The sequence below is a fragment of the Patagioenas fasciata genome, chromosome 1 (assembly GCF_037038585.1).
Source record: "Patagioenas fasciata isolate bPatFas1 chromosome 1, bPatFas1.hap1, whole genome shotgun sequence".
Classification (NCBI taxonomy): domain Eukaryota; kingdom Metazoa; phylum Chordata; class Aves; order Columbiformes; family Columbidae; genus Patagioenas; species Patagioenas fasciata.
The window spans coordinates 16,200,698-16,219,529 of NC_092520.1; the positions used below are offsets into that span (position 1 = coordinate 16,200,698).

General features: G+C 37.0%; 1 protein-coding gene across 8 annotated transcripts in view; it reads left to right on the forward strand.

Moving 5' to 3' along the window:
- The window catches only part of YAP1 (Yes1 associated transcriptional regulator), a 90,279-nt gene that overhangs the window by 17,835 nt on the left and 53,612 nt on the right, over positions 1 to 18,832 (forward strand). The gene's annotated exons all lie outside the window — the stretch shown is intronic.

The following is an 18,832-nucleotide window of genomic DNA, read 5'->3' on the forward strand; positions in this document are numbered from 1 at the left end:
CCCTGGGGTGCCTGGTTGATGTACATCAGTTTTCCCGGTTATTGCTTACTTTACTGATCATATTTATGCAATTCCTTTTAATTTGCTTGAAGCTTTGTCAGGTAACTGGATGTGCAAGATAGTAATCACATTTAAGCTAGCACGTCATGGCTTCTTAAATGATCTGTATGCTGTGTGTTAAGTCATAACACCAGGGAATTATCCTCAAAATAGAAGAGATTGCTGCTTGTCTATGAAATAAATCATCCTCTGTATTTGTAGTCTTGGTGTTCTGTAATTATGGGTTTCTGCAAGACAGATAGAACAGAGATGGAAGAACTAGATAGAACAGAGAAAAACATTTCCATTGGGAAAGTGTGTCTTCAATTTTGAATAAAAGTCTTAAAATGCTAAATTCATGGGTGATTCCAGTAGTGGGCATATAATGCAAGGTAGCCAGATTTATACACAGACAAGATAATTTTATCAGCAATGGTTACTTGGTCTGTTTTGGGTCCTGCTCCCTGGTTCTTATTGTTACAGTTACTCTTTAACTTTTCCCTGCAAGTCAGTTGTTGGAGAACTTGTCATGGCACATGACATGGGAATAAGGAAACTGGTGGGAGGACAGCAGAGCATAATAAGGTTAAAGATGTCCTTACATGAGGATAGGCTGGGTTTGGAGAGTGAAGACAAGCGTAGTTATGGCATTAGCCATATACTAATTTGTTTTCTCTGCAATGATTGATTGATTTATTTATTTATTAGCTGGATCAGCCCTCTGATCCAGTCCATAGTGCGACTGCTTAGAGGAGGCAGTGGAGATAAGTGCATGAGAGTAAATTAAGCCTTGATTCAGTGATGCCGCTGCAGAGGGATGCATGTGGGGTTATTCCATCTGGCATTGATGGTTTAGTCAAAACAAGTCACTACACTGTACAGTATTGGGGATGGATTTTATTGTTAATTTAGTATTTAGTATTATAAAACCATATATTTTATGTTATTAGAGCTTCTAAAATAATTTGTACAGTGTTGGTGATTTATCAGAACTGTAGTATATCATTTATTTATTTATCCATCCACGTCTGTAGTGATATTTTCCTAGAAGATGAAATGAAATTTTGGAGCTATTAAACCAGTTTTGATTTGCTCTTTGGGATGTATTGAATGTGTTTGGAGGAGGGGCTTGTTGGTTGTGTGATTTTTGTTTGTTTCCTTTTTTTTAAGTTGCTTATTTTTTAGAATTACTGTGTCAATAACCTTCTCTGCAATACAACATTGTATTGTTTACCATTTCTTATTGATAAATAGGTGGATTCTATACTGCTATATCCTGGGCAGCTTCAGACAGGATTTGGTCCACTTATGTTGTCTGCAATAAATATATTTTAGATTTAACTGAAACCTGGTTTTATTCTTTTTTACCCTGTGATTTAAATAATATTTTGATCAACCTTATAGTGGCTGAGTTGAATGATAAAACTATATCTACAGGGGAGATGATGTAGATATTTTTAAAAAGCTTTATTGAAATGTTACTTTTAAATTCTTGATTCAGATTTCTAAGCCACATTCTTCTGTTGCTACTTGCAAACAAATTCACTGTGGATAATAAACACTGTCATTCCAAGAGTAAGCCAGTAATAAGGCATAATATTTATTCTTGTCTTTCTTGAATACGAATTCTGTTATGAACCTCCAAAAAAGGGATCCTGTTGGTTTTCGGTTAATCTCTACCCATACCCTAGCAGCAATGGCAAATCTCAACAAAACTAACTATTCCTATTCTAAAATTGGGAGAGCTGATCAACTGCAGTCCTCAAGAAAATTACCTTTAAAAGCATACAAAATTTCACTCTCAGAATTGTATTTTGAGACATTTGATTAAAACCAAACCAATAATTAACTATGCAGAGAAAACTTGTGTTTGAACTCCTCGAGATCTGTGATCGGCATCTTCCGTTGTGGAATCTGTGTTCTTGTGCTGTTTATATTGAAAGACCATCCTACACCACGTTTCAGATTACTCCTGTTTCAGTGTCTTTAACAGTAAATTTCAGTCTTCTGCTAGGAATGTGTGGTACATAGGTGAGGGAACAGTGGAAATGATATAGATAAGTTTGTGCAACAAATCATTGGTTTGGATGGGTTTTTTGAGGGGGTGGTGGTTGTTGGGGTTTTTTGTTTGTTTTTTTAGTAATAAAACCATGCATTAATATAAAGCTTAAAAACCAGCAAATAAAATAATGGGGAAAAGCACTTCTTAATGAGATATATGGATTAAAAAAATATATATTAAAAAGCATTGCTGTTTGTCTGGCTTGTAAATGAAAATTGAAGAAGTCTTATTGCATACATCCATGTAGAGTTACAATGTGCCTGTTGCACAGAAACTGAACCAGAGTAGTACAATGGTTTTTCCAGTTCTACCAATGCACATCTTAGTTTCTTAGGACTGGCAGTAAACATATTAAAAAAAATAAAAGAATAAAACCTACACAAAACAAAACCGAAAAACCTAAACATAAAAGAGATATACTTTAATGCTGTCATATATAATGCTGTGAAATATATATATACATACACACACACACATTTTAATGCTGTAGGACTCAGCTGTGGTCTGGTATGCATTCTGTAGCTGATACTCCAAGGTCTGAGCTTAGTTTTAAAAAGTTCTAACAATATGTGTAAACTACATTGGACTGGAGTCAGCAAGGTGTGTGTGTCGTAGTTTTGTGGTTGCTTTTCTTGAGGTTGTTTTTGGGTGTTTTTTTGGTTAGGGGTTTTTATTTATTTTTTTTTTTAAATAAAAAAGCAATCATTGATCTGTTAGCCAATATGTGTTATGCTATCGTGGACAATATGCTAGTAATGCTTTTTGAGATGAAATTTTGTTGCCTTTATATAGAATCTTTTTTTTCCCCTTGTAATTTATCAGATCAAAAAACCTCTAGCTGAACTGGAAGATTGGATATACTGTGGCTTTTGGGCAGAGTGTTGAGAGGAAAACAGCCTGGATTATTGTCGCTGCATATAAGTGTGCAATTTTTAAGCTTACAGGCATTCGACAGAGTTTCAGTCTGTTCAAGCCTTTAACAGAGTTTAAAAACTGCACAAAATCAACACCTTAGTGTAGACAACTTTTAATGAGGGATCAGAATATTAATTTTAGTTTATTAACACTGTAATAAACCTAGTAAATTTAGTTTATTAACAGTGCAAATTTTGTACATCTGGTATTCAGAAGTTACTACAAGAAAAACATACTGAGCTCACCTCATGTAAGTAATAAGGCATAACATTTATTCTTGTCTTTCTTGAATCCAAGTTCTATTATGAACCTCATGGCTGACCTGTGAGTGACTTTTAATGTTCCCATGAAACTGTTCTCAGTAACCGTTTGATCAAAGAATGCTACATATAAAATGGGGAAAAATGCTTTTACTAAAGCAAAGTGTTTTAGATCTAAAGTGAGGAATTGGTAAATATTCTGAGTTGTTCTATTTTAAAGTGGGATATCTAACAGCAGAACTAGTATACTTATGCAGTATAATTCTTATTTAGATGGTTTGTTGTGACTCTCACTGTTACTGCCACAGGTAAAATCAGAATAAGTACTTGTCTGTCCTCAGAAGTTTTGTAAGTACACCTGTGCAAGCAAAAATCTCCGATGACCTACATCAATAAAATAAATAATAAAAAGTACAAGCTTTGCTAAGAAAAGGGTGATCACGTAATTTTGTTCATAACTATTCACACCACACTTCAGGTTTTTTGGGTGGTTTTGTTGTTGTCAACAGCTTGCAAGTTCTTAAAGCACAGCTGCCAGCAACATTGAAGTGTAGAGCAAGGTACAAATTCATACAGCATGTAGTGTGAGGGAGGACTTATAGGAAGACTGAAATAGAAAGGAACTGAAAAATAATGCAGAATTGGCATTTCCTAATTTCTTTCTTGTGTTGAAGCACAGTGTATCATGCTTTTTAGTGGCAAAACTAGTATGCTACTGCTTGGTTTTCTATAGTCAAGTTATGCTTGATATAGAAGCTTTGGAGGAGGGTTAGGCTTGTTTTGCGCTGTTTTTTGCTCAGGAAATACAGGTGGCTGGTTTGTTTGCCATAGGCAAAGCAGGATGATGAAGAACACTGCGTGTCTGACCAACAGGAGTTGATGTGGGGAAACAAGAAAACAAGAAACGTGTAGGTGCAGGTCTGCTAGTAAAGGAATTTGTCAAGTTTTATTCTTGGAGGAACTGATACTAACAAAGAATTCAAGCCTGTACCATTGTCTGTCTTCAGATATTCTACTAGACATTTGAAAGTGAATAAACTAGTATTTTACAAACTTTCTAAAGTTCAAGGCTTTTTAAAAAAAAATCTCTTCTTCTTGGTTCCTTATGTAAATAGTTACTGCAGTTATGGTTCATCTCAAACACCAGAATGAAAAATGAAGTTGTTCCTTGCTACACACAGCTCCTTTTTTTGATTTATGACTTGTTCTTCCAGTTGACCAGCTTGGTTTAACTGCTGTGCTGCGCAAAACTAAAGTAAACTTTGACTGCTTTAATTAACTTTCTTATTATATAATGATAGAGCAAATAGTTTCAGCGTATGTGTTTGTTACAGAAAGTTGTATTCAACTCATTTGTGAACGTTTTGTTGACCCATATGTATAAAATCGGATACATAAATCCAAAGGTATACAATTTTATTCTAATCAGAAGTCAGAATTATAACACAGAAATGTGTGTTAAGAAATAAATACCATTAAAATTCTCAGTGTTAAATATAGAACTTCAATGACTGAGACATCCTTGGAGTGAAAAGCTATGGTAGCATTAGATATTTTGAGTAAATCCAGTCAAGGACTTTGTATAGCATGGAATTTGTGTTCTTTCAAAGTAGAAATTATCAGCTGTGTCTGAGATCTAAGGTTGTAGTTCTGATTCTGGAAATGTTTGTATTGGAAGTTATTTCATGTGATATTTTTTAGTAGTCTTTAAAGAGTGACTGTACACAGCCCAGCCAATGTGACAAAAATCATGAAGTGACAGAAGAAGTCTCTATCATGAGTTTTTTGCTTTTTTTCATATTTCAGGTTCTGATCTGTTTTTTCGCTCTAGTAGCACAAGATGTGCTACTGGTGGTTATGTCACTCAGTAACAACAGCAACAAAGACAGTCAAAATTGGTGACTTTAATTTCCTTTTGTAATATTGTTCTATGTCAGGACACAAGCTTTTTGATTGTACAGCTGATTGAAACCAGTTTTCAGGTTTTTAGAGGTTGAGTACTTCTTTACTGAATTATTTGGAATAATAATATTACGATTGTTTAATGGAAGTCTAGTATTTTAACTCTTTATTCAATATACTTCTGTTTGTTGAATCCATTTTCATTGCAAGGTTATGTTTTTCTTCATTCTGAGAAACATATTTGGAACTCAGTGATGCAGCTTGGCTTCTTAAAGAAAATGGGGAGGGTTAAAAGGATAATTTGTTTAATCAGTGCTTATAGCATGCTGTTGAGGCAAACAGTGGATTTCTATTGATTGTGCCGATTCAACTACTTCTTATAAGGAAAGCCTGTGTGCCTAAGGTCTTTATTTCTGATTGGGCTTTGACCTCTCTGATCAAGTCCATCAGTAGTTATTTGCTGGGCAAATATGTCAACGCTGTAGAAGAAACTGGTGGTTAAGACTGCAAAATCTCAAAGTTGCTGTAGGTTTGATTCTAGGAACAATGACATATACACAGCTCCATTGTGTGTGTGAGTGGTCTTATGTCACTTAAGCTGCTTAGAGTTCATACTAAATACATTTCTGTGTTATTGCAAGCCTTAGAGATCTTCCACTGGTTGCTTTTGCAAATCAAAATCACACAACTTGAAGTTCAACCTGCTGTTGTTTTTACTAGTACATCAGATTTTAGGCTGCACAAACGAGTCCAACCTGGCTGAAAAACTCAGGTGGTGTTGTTTTAGAAAGATGCACCTTCCAGCAAATGCAAGAGATGTTGGAAACAGTAGATATGGCTGTCACCTAGTTTGACCTTCTTGATTAAGGCCAGTAATGTAATCCATGAATTTCACTGTTGACAATATGTACATTTATTCTTAACAAATACTGTTCTGTTTAAATGTTTGCTTTCAGTGAAGTCTTGCAAAGATGGTGCAGGAGAAACTGAATATTGTTTCTCCATGAAATGGCGATAGAATTCTGGAATTAGTTTCTCATTTGAGAGATCAGGCAGAATATTGGATTTGTTTTAGAGAAACAAAGGAATAATGGAAAATAAATGGAAATAATATTTAAAAGAAGGAAAAAAAAAAAGCATGAATACTCCAATGGAAGTGAGATTTAATTTTTTTTTTAATAAGCTCAGAGAAAATGCGCCAGATAAAAATGAGTTCCTGCAGTCTATAAAGGTAGCAGCTTGCTTGTTGACTTTACTTTCCAAAGTCAATGCAATCTATCCAGACACATTATAAAACTGATTTTAATCCGCATATAAGTATTAGTTTGAAACTTCCCAACTTCTTGTGGTGTTAATTAGCCGTGTTTTATTAATTAATAACATTTAAACCAAAAACGAGTTAGTTACTTCACAGCTGTTTGCGGTAGAGAGAGGCAGTGGGCTAAATTGGAGGCCTGGTTTTCTTGACAGGGATTTCATAACATTTCCCACACAGTACTTTACTTGTCTCAGGCTTTAGATAAATATGTGTCTAGATTTCTGCAGCTTCAATAATGTCCTGTTTACTGAAGCTCTGGTTTATAACTTCCTTTAGCGCGACTTTTCAAATCTGAGAGGTGGGTTATGCAGTACGTTGTAAGAATAAAGGCTGCACTTGTATTTCTTTACCCAGGTCTAGTGATCAGTAAACATAATTGAAGATCAGCACCTTGTGGCGCTTTGGCAATGGTTAGAACTCAGAAAGATGAAACACTAAAAGCACGTATCAAGTCTTTGAAAAGAAAAAAGATGCAGGTGCCGATTCCGGAAAGTGAAACTGGGACTGATGTTTAAAAGGAAATTTGTTCTCTTGTGGTTGTGCCAGTCTGATAGGCATGTGATGTTCCTTTCTTCTTGAGGGAAGCAAAGGAAAACAATCATATGAAGACATGTTTTAACAGTGTCTTCCTTGGCACAGCTGTGTTCAGCCATGTTTTGAAGAATTCTGGCAAGTAAGACTTGGGCATTATCTGTGAGGCCGAATGATGAGAAATTTTGAATAAATGGTGTGAGGAAATACATGCAACATACTGAAATTATTATAGAACTGATTACTGCCTGAGGGTACGCTTCACAACAAAAGCATTAATTAAAAGCAGTGTTATCCTGGCAAGTCATGGAGAACAAGATCTGTTCTTGTAACAGAAGTGTAATTGCAGTCTTGTCAAAATATGATTAGACCCTGTGGCAACTGAAAGAACATATTTCCAACATGGCTTGGCTTTTTGGAGTCAGTTTTCTATGCTTTAAGTAATTTAGTAGTTTTCCATCTACAACTTTTTATTTTAATTTTTGCAGTCAGGTTGAATAATGGTGTTTTTGTGAAGATCGGGAAAAAGTTAAACAAATGGGACCTGATGCCCTTCAGCATATTATTAAAGGGAGTAATACATTGTTTTTGCAAAGCTGTTTTATCCTCCTACAGTATAAACCTGATGGCTGCTTACTATGGAAAACTAGTAGGGAGAGTTGCATTATGGAGAAACGATGTGATGGTCATTAATTTGACCCTCCTTTGTTTTAGAAGGTTATTTTCAACTTGAGTTAATGAAGCAAGAGATATGACAGACTATCTGAAACAGGTTTTACCAGCAGTGTGCTGGATGCAGTATGCTCAGCAATGTCATTCATACTCTTGGATCCAAGAAATGTTGCGTGTACTTGACTCCATGCTTTTGAAGGCTGTCTTTGCAGTGAGGCATGGCCATTTTGAAAGGGAGCACAGTTGTTGAGTGCTATCTTGTCGAGATATTAGCCACAAAAAGAATGAGTTCAAATACAGTCTTCATTATTTTAGCTATAAAAATTCAAATGGTAAACTCATTAAACAATCAGTCTGTACAGAATCTGTGTATGGATGTGTTTAATGTTGAGCTTGACTTGCAGTCTCTGTATTTTTGGTAACTGTTGGGGTGTATTTAGTTGTGTGGATTATAAGCATTTAGATCAGCTGATCACAGTTGACTTGCAGCTTCTTAGAGAACTTAAGTGTCCTTACCAGAGTTGCTTGGTGGTATTATGAAGACTTCAGTTCTGCTAGTTGCTTACATCTGGCAATAGTTTGAGAAGCCATAGTTTAATTATTTTTCTTCTTTATTTTTTATTTTTTTCCTAAAGCTACTCAAGAGTTTTTGAGATTTAATATTGTTGTTCACTAAGGTGGATTTTTCATCAATTTTATGGGAGGCAGGAGGAGTATCAAAAAAAAAAAAAAAATTACTTGGTGGGTCCGAAGATGTTGAACTTCAGCTTTCTGAAGCCTGTTATAGAAGTGACTGAGCCAGTTTGCTTTTTCAAATAAATAGTAATTGAACCACTTTGATTCTTAAAATTGAGCAGTTATTTTGATAGTTGGTATACAAATGTTGAAAAACTTAAGTTCCCTTTCACTGCTGAATTACTTCATGAAACTTGTTTACTATGCAAAAGTTCATATCTTCTGTTGCCTTATTTTTTCTTCCTAAATTGGCTTTTTCTCTTGAAAACATTTTTCATCCATATGAATAAAAGGTAGTCTGCAGGAGCTGGCAGTTCAGCCTGACTGTAGGAACAAGGTAATCTTTGTTTAAATTAGTTCTTAATTGACAGCTTCTCAGACTTTAATTAGAAGTAGATTTCTTTCTTCTCAAAAACCTTATTCTTGGGGAGTAACTTGAAACAAATACACTATTAGGTGGCTTAGTCAAAATCGAGTGTGATGTGAGAACTGCTGCTCCATGGATCACATGGTGTATATTGGTGACGTGAATCTAAGTGTTTTTTTCCTTAGTCCCTTCTGTCTTGGATGTCTGAAGTAGGAACTTAGAGAACCCACTGGCTCCCATGTTCTTTAAAATGCTTGGAATTATGACTCAGTTTGCATATGGATATGTGAATTTTAGTGGTAGTCAGTATAGAAGCTACACAAATACATACTCTGTGTGTGTATGCGTGTCTGTGTATTTTGAAGTTTTCTGGTTGTGGAACTGCTAAGAAAATTAAAATATATAAAAGCTTTCATGGTTTAGAAACTGTAGCCTGTAGGAAAAGATTAGTCTTGACAATGCAGCATTGTCTATTGAGTCAATTAAGCATGTAGGTTTAGCTAGCTTGGGAACAAGTTCCAGCATGTGACATTATAAATAGCACTTTCACATAACAAATGTAGGCTTACTATGTGGGCCATAATTTCCCCTGCCACTTTACCAAGTTTTTTTGAGTCAACTGCACTGTTGCAGGATTTGAGTCCTGATGACTGTTGTGGGGTGCTACTGCTATGTGCTTGGGGGAGGCTCTTGGATCAAATTAAGGTGAAGTTGGTCAAAGTGTTAAAGTGTTGTCTTTCCTCTTGATTTCCTGGGCATGTGCTTTTTTTTCTTTTTTTTTTTTTTTTTTTCCTTTTTATGTATAGGTAGAAATGGAACCTTGTGGCCCACTGACTCAAAAAATCCTTAAAAGAGTACTGAATTTCCAACCTGTCCCACTTCTCATTGGCTCAAATACATTCTGACCACCTAATTGCTTATTCTAGCAAAAAGTAATAACACTTAGAAGAAATAAGACCTGTACAGATTGTCATAGCTTTGTTTTGTTAATAGACCATCTCTCAGGCTAAGGTCAGCATCTTCCGAGGTGGTAGTTTTCCAAAGGTGATCAATGGCTATCTGGTCTCCCTTTAGATGTGAAGCAGTGGCAAATGAAAGGATTTCTCTGCAGCAAGCAGCGAGTGGGGAAACCTGGTCTTTGTAGTAGCTTGTGGCTGTGATAGACCTGGCTTCCCTGCTGGCTGTGATTTTGTTTTATCTTCTGTGTTTGGATTTGGTTTTGTACTAGAAAAACCTTTTATTTTTCCTCCTTTCACCTCCTCTCTCAATCCTGTTGTATGTATTTGGTGGAGAACTGTTAGGACTGGATCTCATTCAGCGTGAACTCCAAATCAGATTTCTCTTTGCATTTATAAAAACAGGCAACAGACATTCCAGTAGCTTTCAGTGTAACTCCTTATTTCAGGTGGTATTTGTAATGTGCCTAAATGGGTTTCCCAGTTGAAAAAATGAAACTTTATTACCTCTTGTAAAATATTTTGCAGTGTTAAATGCTGTCAACTTTGCTGTGCCTCCTCCCTGTACCACTAGAAGAAGTCTAAACAGCTTTTGGTCAAATTGAACAGGTGTGATCCCTGCTGAAAAGAAAAGTCTATTACAAACAAATCATGTATGTTTTAGCCTTGATTTAAAGTATAGCTCTCATTAGCCTTTCCCATAGTTGTACAACAGACATATAAGAACAGTGTAGTCAGCTGGCATAATTGACTTTAAAAAATATTTAGTTGTTTTTTTGGCTACTTTAGGGGAAATCACATTCCAAGTTTTGAAATTGAATGTCTTCAGAAGAATGCATTTGCCTTTTAGACAGTCTGAGCTGGTGGTTTCCACCATGGGGTGCCTGCAGTTCCAGGACTGTCTTAGTCCTTTGGGGTGAGGGAAGAAACTGTTCTGTGTTAATATATGTATATACACACATATATATATATACACACACACACATATATATATACACATGTATATATATATGTGTGTGTATATATATATTTTTTTAATGTATTTTATCTTTAGCTCATCCTTTTTAGTTTTCTGGTTTTTGTGTATGTTATACAATGTGCCTAATATATTGTGCATGTATATTGTTTCTAAATATATTTATATTGGGGGTACATACTCAAATCTTTTACTGGTAGGGTTCGTGGTCAAAAAAGTTGGGAAACCACTGGTCTAAGCTACCTTGTAACAAGCATTTTGGCACATGCATTTTTGTTGGGTTCTCAGTCCTGCTTCCCTTTCCTATGGGAAAACCTCTATGTTCTCCTCTAACTTTATATTTAAAACATTAGGAATAAAGCATTTTGCAGTTTTGGTTTTAGTTGAACAGATTGACCTGCATGGGTGTACGCATGAACATTCAAACGGTGGTAAGATTGCTTTGATTCAGTTGTTCTGGTGTAAGCATGTTAGGAGTTACATTTTTACATGATGTCAGAATTGAAATTTCCAAGAAATACTGGCTACTTTCAAACAACAGAACGATAAGTTTACAAGTGTTTATAGGCTGAATACGAAAAATAAAACCTGTCATAGTTTAAGCTAAAACCCTAATTTTGGAGGTCAGATGTGGTATTTGATGGGTTGAGGGATCTGTACTGCTGAACGAGAAAGTGTAAAACTGGCTGATTTTGATCTACATCCTTGTTTTTGTTCTTATTCTTCTCCTTTCATGGTCTGTGTCATCAATTAATGTAATTTTTTGTTAATTTAGAAATTAGGAGCTTATCGACCTCTTGGTTACATCATAAGTCATAAAACTAAAAGCGACTGAGGTACATAATGAAATGTTTAAGCTTTTTGGCATACATGAAACTCCTTTCAATTCAAATTTTGAGAAAGGTGTTCGGGCTCTTTTTTAGCATTTTTTCTGTAGTTTTAACTTGCTCAAAAAAAAAAGGCAGCAGCTCTGGACATCTTTCTTCTATACAGTTTTGGGATTGATATAGGGCACTTCATACTACATCCACTTGAATGATTCTTGTGTTGAGTCCTGTATCCAGGAATTACTCATCATTTTCTTTAAAATATCTTTTTGAAGGGGTTTGGTTTCCAAAACTGTCTTGGAAGTTCCTCCTGCAATACATACAGCAGAAAGAAGTGACTGGTTACAGTGTGTCTGTTCCTTGGCCCAGTTGTGTCATCATTAAAGAATTACAGCAATCTGAACTTTTAACATAAAAACTTACAAAACCATAGTCCTGAACTTTAGCCTTCTCCGATGTTACAGGTTTGGGTGGAGTCTTGGTCCTTCTGCTTACAGAGGGTGGTTTTTTTTGTTCATTTATTAGTGTCTTCTGTTGGTTTTGATACCCTTGGATATTTTAAGTATTTGTTTAGTTTTTGGTTTTTTTCATGCCCCTTAGCTGTGGTGTGTATAAGAGTAAAAGAGCTGCAGTAAGGTGATGTTGCTCCACCTTGTCCAGATACTGAATTTAATTCCTTCAATAGGAGTGAGTTAATAGTCTCAAAGTAGCAACCTCTCAGAAAATGTGGTTCTATCAGCAGAGCCCCCTCGTGTGGATTCAGTAGGTGACAGCTAAAGGAAGTTTGTTGTCTTCTATCAACTGGGTAAGAAAGGCAAGGCCAGAAGTGCCTTAATCTGCACAGCATATACCATGGGAGACTTTTTGTCTGCGTAGCAACATCAGCCAGAAGGTTAAGAATTTTTGTCCCATACTAATGTGGTCAAAGGTGTGCCTGCCACCAAAATACATGGTATTGCAAAAAGATGGATCCAGTTTCAAAGACACAGCGATTTCAAATTGGGTCCATCTTTTTGAAACACCCTGTAGTATGTGTTACTGACTTTTGACTCAATTCTTTCTCCTCTTGGGTTTTATCGTTGTGGCAAGTTTGAATGATATGTGATCTGTTGGCACTGTGAATGTTTCAGGTGATCTGGTGACGGTGTCTTCTGCAAGCTGGCTTTGGTACAGGGGCTGAGGAGGCGTGGTAGGTGTTAGGTGTGCTGGCCTCTGTAGCCACCTCCAAAGAAGCTTGAGAGGTTTGGTGAAGTTTTCAGGCAAAAATGGTGTCTCTTATTACACCATCTGAAAAGAAAAAAGGCACGTGTTGGTCGTAAAAACTCTCCTGCAAAAGAGGAAGAGAGGAATTTGGTATTGTTTTTTACAAGTGTCTCAAATATTAATGATGATCAGGTGCAGCTCCTCTCTATATACTTGTTGCTTTTGTTATGGTATGGCTGTTGGGTGGATTTCTTCCTGCTCTCCTGATGCTTCTGAATTTGAATCTGGACTTGTAGGTTAAGCAGTTCTGGAGAACCCTTGAGGGGTCTGGACTTCTGGCTATATATTTTCATAGGTGAATAGAACAAAGTAACTGGGTCAAAAATCCCCCTTACAATTCTATGCTTTTGTATGACTTACGCTATTTTTTCTTCAATGATGTATTTTAGTGTTTTCAGCTTAGTTTCTTTAGAATTCTGGCATTGTCAGTCATTTATTGCTGTCTCCAAATAGACAGGGTTCGTTTTTGTGAGCAGAGGTGACTGGATAGGAAGAAGCAGCCTTTTAATTCCTCCTAGGGAGAAAAAGCTGTAGTATGAGCTTCTCTGTTACTGGGCATTGTTGAATCTTGAGAGTACTTAAATAGGTTGAAATATCTAGTTAGTGGGTCTGTACAACTTGACTACTTCTGGAAGTACTTTTGACTCCTGGTAACACAATGAACTCAGAACAGCTGCAGAGGTGGGTTCAGCATCAAACACACTGATGGCTGAGTTTTAATTGGTTTCACTTGTCCAAACATCTGGGTGATGGCACTGGAGGCAGAACTTGACACCTACAGTTGTACAGAGAGGAAAGAGCCTGGCTTGACTTTCAGGGTGGTAAGAAAACTTTCGAGCAATCCTGAGAAACTTTTATTTGTAAAGTGATGTGAAATTGGGCCTCCAAAATATGAAGCCTCAAAAACCTCCTTCTTCAATATACAAATTTTATGCTGCTTTCCCCTACTTAAAGTAACATTGAATCTGTTTCCTAGGAATAGGTGCTTTGAAGTGGCTGGGGCTTTCAGAGTATGCACTACAGGTTAAATTTTTTTATCTTGAAGGAAAACCTAAATAGTTGTGGCTCTCTGTGGATTGGTAGGTTTTGATTTATAGAAAATGGGGAGTGTATTTAATCAACCATCTGAAACATAATGATTGTTTTGCTGGGTATTCCAAGATATCTTAATTACTTAACTTTAGAACCTAAAAGTAATTGGGGTCTGCTTATAAATAAGCTTTCATATATTCTGTAAGATTTTTAAAATGTGTCTGGTGTGATACTGCTCAGGAGCTGGAAGGTGCTACAGATCTGAGTCCTGATTAGTTGGCTTCATATCAGTCTTCATTAAGAGGGTGTAACCTGTGGGTTCCAGTTGATTAAATCCAGGGATGGGGCAAGTAAACATCTTAAGAAATAACTTCTTCCAAACCAAGGCAGACCAATGTGCATTGGTTTGTATTCTAAGAAAAAGCAAACTTTTTTTTTCCCTTTTGGATTTTTAGTAGGAGAGTGTATGCTGAAATTGAGGTTTTTTCCTGAAGGAAATGTAATGGTCTAGAATGCTAGATTTCCAGGCTGCTCAAACAAGCAAAACTTGGAGTGTTTTTGAACTGCGTCTCCATAGAAATTCTTGCCTCCCCCACCACGTTCTTTCATATTTAGTTTCCATAACCAGCGCACTATTGTGAAGGAGGGGAAATGCAGGGTAAGTGCAGGGAAGGCAGCCAAGCCCTCCAGCACCAGAACAGGCTCCAGGGCTTGTGGAGTGACCTCTGTGACCCTCACAAGGGGCCTCTCCGAGGAGAGCCATTTTTCCTGCCTTGTAATGGTAAAGAAAAAACTTGGCAACTCCTTTGATCAGCAAAGCAAAAACAAGGGGAGCAAGGAGCAAATGGGCAGCTTTGTACACAAAACTGCTAAGTCAGTGCTGGCTTTCTCTGCAATGAGAGCAGTGTTACCACCTTACATGGAATAAATGCACATTTCTATAGGGTCTTGGGATATTTGTTGCATGATTTTAGAAAATCCTTTCTTTCAAAACTAAGGGGAAATCTTTGTTGTTACCAGTTACAGTGAAGTGAAAGTGTTTAATCTAATTTGCAATGTGAGGGTGAGGGAGGTTTTCCTTTTTTTGAGGTGAGGGAGGAGGGGGCAAGATTTTCAAGAGATAGGAAGGGAACTGTACAACACTTGAAATAATTCTAGCACTGAGAAGTGGACATTTCTTCTATGCAGCTGGCCTGTATTTCTCACTGCAGAACTCAGTGTTTTGCTGCTTTTGATGATTTTTTTCTGTTTGTCAGTTGATACCTACAATGCATTTCAGATGCTATATAGAAGGAACAGTTGTTTTGCTCTGCAAGTATGTAAAGTTTTATTTTGACTTGTACGGATTTAGAAACAAACAAATTTGTTCTTATATTGGAAAAAAAAATCATATCAACTTTTATCTTCTTTTCTCCTTCATTATGTTCTTTCTACTGTTCTTCAGCTGCTGATGTTCAAATGCAGCTGTATCCTTCTGTTACAGTTCCTAGTCTCTCTTGATAAGTTGTGTTCCTCCTCTGTGATAGTTTTCTGCTCAGTAAATTGACTTAATTCTTCCACCTGAGCTGAAGTGCTCTGTGTTCTTCCTCTGCCTGAAAGTAGAAGGGGGTTCATACTGATTTTATTCAGTACTTCCTTCCATTCCTGTGAGTCTGCCTCCCAGTTTAATCTCCCAGACTGATATATTTCCGTCCAGTGAACTCACAGTTGGTTCATTCTCGGCAAGAATTCTTCCTGTGGTTTGTAAACTTGCAGATTTCAGACTCTTTCCCTGGCTACTTCAACTTCTCTTCATGAAGCTTGGCTCCTTAGGAGATGTTGATATTACCGGATTGCCAGATTCCTCTGCAAGTCATGTTTCCTCTTTTAGACTTGAGCTATTCACTTTCTTTTAATGTTTCATCCTTTCCTCTGCCACTCCCTAATTAATCACCCCTAGTGCTTTGTTGTAGTGTTTCACAGTGATTTTTCTTCTCTCTTACGTGACTGAAAATAAATAATCAGCTCCACAGCTATGGAGCCAGGTAAGCTGTATTTTCAAATCTGTGTTGTTTTGGAGTAGTGCCCTTCAATTTTATGAAAATGCAGAAGTTTTAGTGAGTTTCATTGTCTCACAAAATAGCTACAAGTTTTCAGTAACTAAACACAGTTCTGCACAGTTCTGGATAGGATGCACATAAATTTTCTGTGGATATGATTTATTTTGCGCAAACTCTTCTTCAGCAGCTTTTACCTGCAGGATAGCTGTTACTCCAACATATACCGTGATTTTTCAGATATGATACTTGGCATCTGATGAAGATAGCCAGAGAACTGATTTGCTTGAAGTCACTTATCACCAATGAATTTCTAAACTGTAGCAGAGTGGCTCCATCAGCAGATCTGTTTGTCTTGTGTGTACTTAGAGTGTGATATGGTCTCACTGCAGTTACTTTATTTAAGGGACAAACCCAACATCTGCCTACCACCCCTTGTGTTGATAGCATTGACAAAATGAGCGAAGAGCAGTTCCTGGCTGGTTCTGTGAGCAGCAGTGTGCTGAGTCTCCAGGTCCCTCTCCTCCTCTGCTTCCTCCTCCTCCTCCTCTCTGAAAGTGGTATTGGGCTGCCTGGGTGATTTTTGCTGTCCAAGCAGCTGTTCCCTATAGTAGAGTACCGATACTCCGTGAAGTACCAGGTAGAACGCCAAATTACAGGACTAGGGCAATCAAGGTCCCTTTAATCCTGAAGAGCTCAGAATATAAGTAGTAAAGTCAGAGAGATGAGGACTGGGGACTATGAAACAGAACCACTCAACTCCACCTTCCCAGTTTCATAGTGGATGTTTTGTCTGTCTTCTGCAGCATATTCTCTGCCCTTTGAATGCTGTTGTATTTTGTTCTTCTTGATATACATGAAGATGCAAGTGGGCTTCTTGTAGAGAAGAACATGATATTCAGATCTGTAACAGTCCTTTTCAAGACTCATTTGAACATAAATATTTTGTAACAATTTTCTGAAGAAGTAGGTTTCTGAAAATATATTAAAAGGATAACAACGTATCAGAGAAGAGTGACTTGAAGGTGTAATGTGCCAATTTTTAGAACTAGAGTCACTGTATCTAGAAATAGATTTATTTCTTCTTAATGTACAGTTTACTTTTAAAAGGTTTTGAGATAAAGTTGAAAATTATGACCTGTGTGGTGATATAATGTGATTGCAGAATAAATCTTGAAGATAACACTAAACAGTGCATGTTTGCTGCTGAACTTTGAGTGATAAATTCTGGAAGGAAGTTGCTGGGTAGGTACCTGGAGGTATAAAGTGTTAAACCACAGCTCAGAAAGCATTAGCCAGGTAAATGTTTACTTTTTTTGGTTTATTCAAGCCTCTGAGTTCAAAACTGAGAAACTGGGAGCTGAAGAGCAGAGCGATTTGTTTCCTTCTTCTGTAATTCTGAATACAAAATTCATGTGAAAAAATGATGTATTTTTTCAAAAGCTTTCAGTACGTGGTGATTAGAAGCAATTGATTCAGGTAACTAAATACAGATCAGACATTTTATGAGAACACTGGAAATTACTGGAGCAGTGCAGACCAAAGGGATTATATTAGCTCAGCGTTAGGTTTTAGCAGGTTAATTGTGGATGACTATGAAAGAATACTAATTAGAAAAGGAATTGGGGGTTTCATTCTCCTCTCCATATATACTCCTATTCTTTTTTTGCCTGCAGGTACTGATTTGCATCTCCTTCTGATCTGAAGATTACAATCTAGTTTACTGAGTTTAAAGAGCAAGAGCAGATACGTTCTGCAGTTTGCAGTGACAGGGAGTCCCTGTGATGGAGCCGTGTCATAACTGTGTGTTCGATTGCAGTTCCCACAGCTTGTCCCAGCAGGTGTACGTGGGGTAGACTAAATAAGGGCCCTCATTGTGAGAAGTTGACGTGTAATTGGGATGAATATTGTTCCATTAACTCTGTTCTGTAATTTACTGCTTAAAATTCATAAGAGCTCTGTCCTGTTACTCAGCTGTGTACATATTGGCACTTCTGAGGTCAGTAGGACCGTATCTTCCAAACACAGGTTATGAAACAAATATGTTTTGTCTTTGGAACTTTACATGTGAGCTGCTGAGTGAGCCAGACTCAAGCAAACACAAAAAAATCTAAACAACCTTCAGAGCTTGTGCTTACGATTGTGTTTAAATTGAAGGGTTTAAAACAATTTTGGCTGCCTGGTTGGTGGACAAAACCCTGAAGAATGGTGGTAAGATGATGTCTGGCTATAGAAAACATGTCTTCTGAAAGAGATTCAAAGAGCTCAGTTTGTCCAGGAGTTCAAGCTGGCTTAATACTGATTGAAAAAAGCTTCTTCACCATCAAGGGCATCTCTGAAATGGTTTGTGAGTTTTGCAGGCAAGAAAGGAAAAGCTGGAAGTTGATAATGGCAGCATGTGGAACTGGAAGGGACTGGCGGAAAGGGACGGGTCACAGGGAAGTGCTGACTGACCGTCAGCAAACAGGGTGAGCAAGTTCCTGTGTTAAGAGCTGGCCTCAATTCCTAAAAGGAAAATAAACCCCATACTGTTTCAGTGTAAAGGTTGGGTTGAGGAAGTCTGAGCTGGAGGTACTATGCTGGAAAGAGCTTGATTATAATGGTGTTGTTAGCCAATAATAGACACACAACTAACTTCTGGTGTGACCTGTGTTCTCATCTCGTGTGGGTTGAATGTATTCATATCTTTATTTTATTAGCGAGGCCTGCTACTAGTAAGCTTGGATTTTAAATGCTAATATATTTTATGAGGACATGTTTTTTAAAAAAAGGTATGCCAATAATATAAAGTTCTTCCCCCTTCTCCCACAGCAGCAATACCTTCCCCCTGGCAGATCTTGCTTAGTAGGAGATGAAGACTATGGGGATTCTAAATTTCGAATTAGCTTATACTAAGTTAAGGTGATAATTATAAGTTATTTAGGATTTATTGGAATCTTTA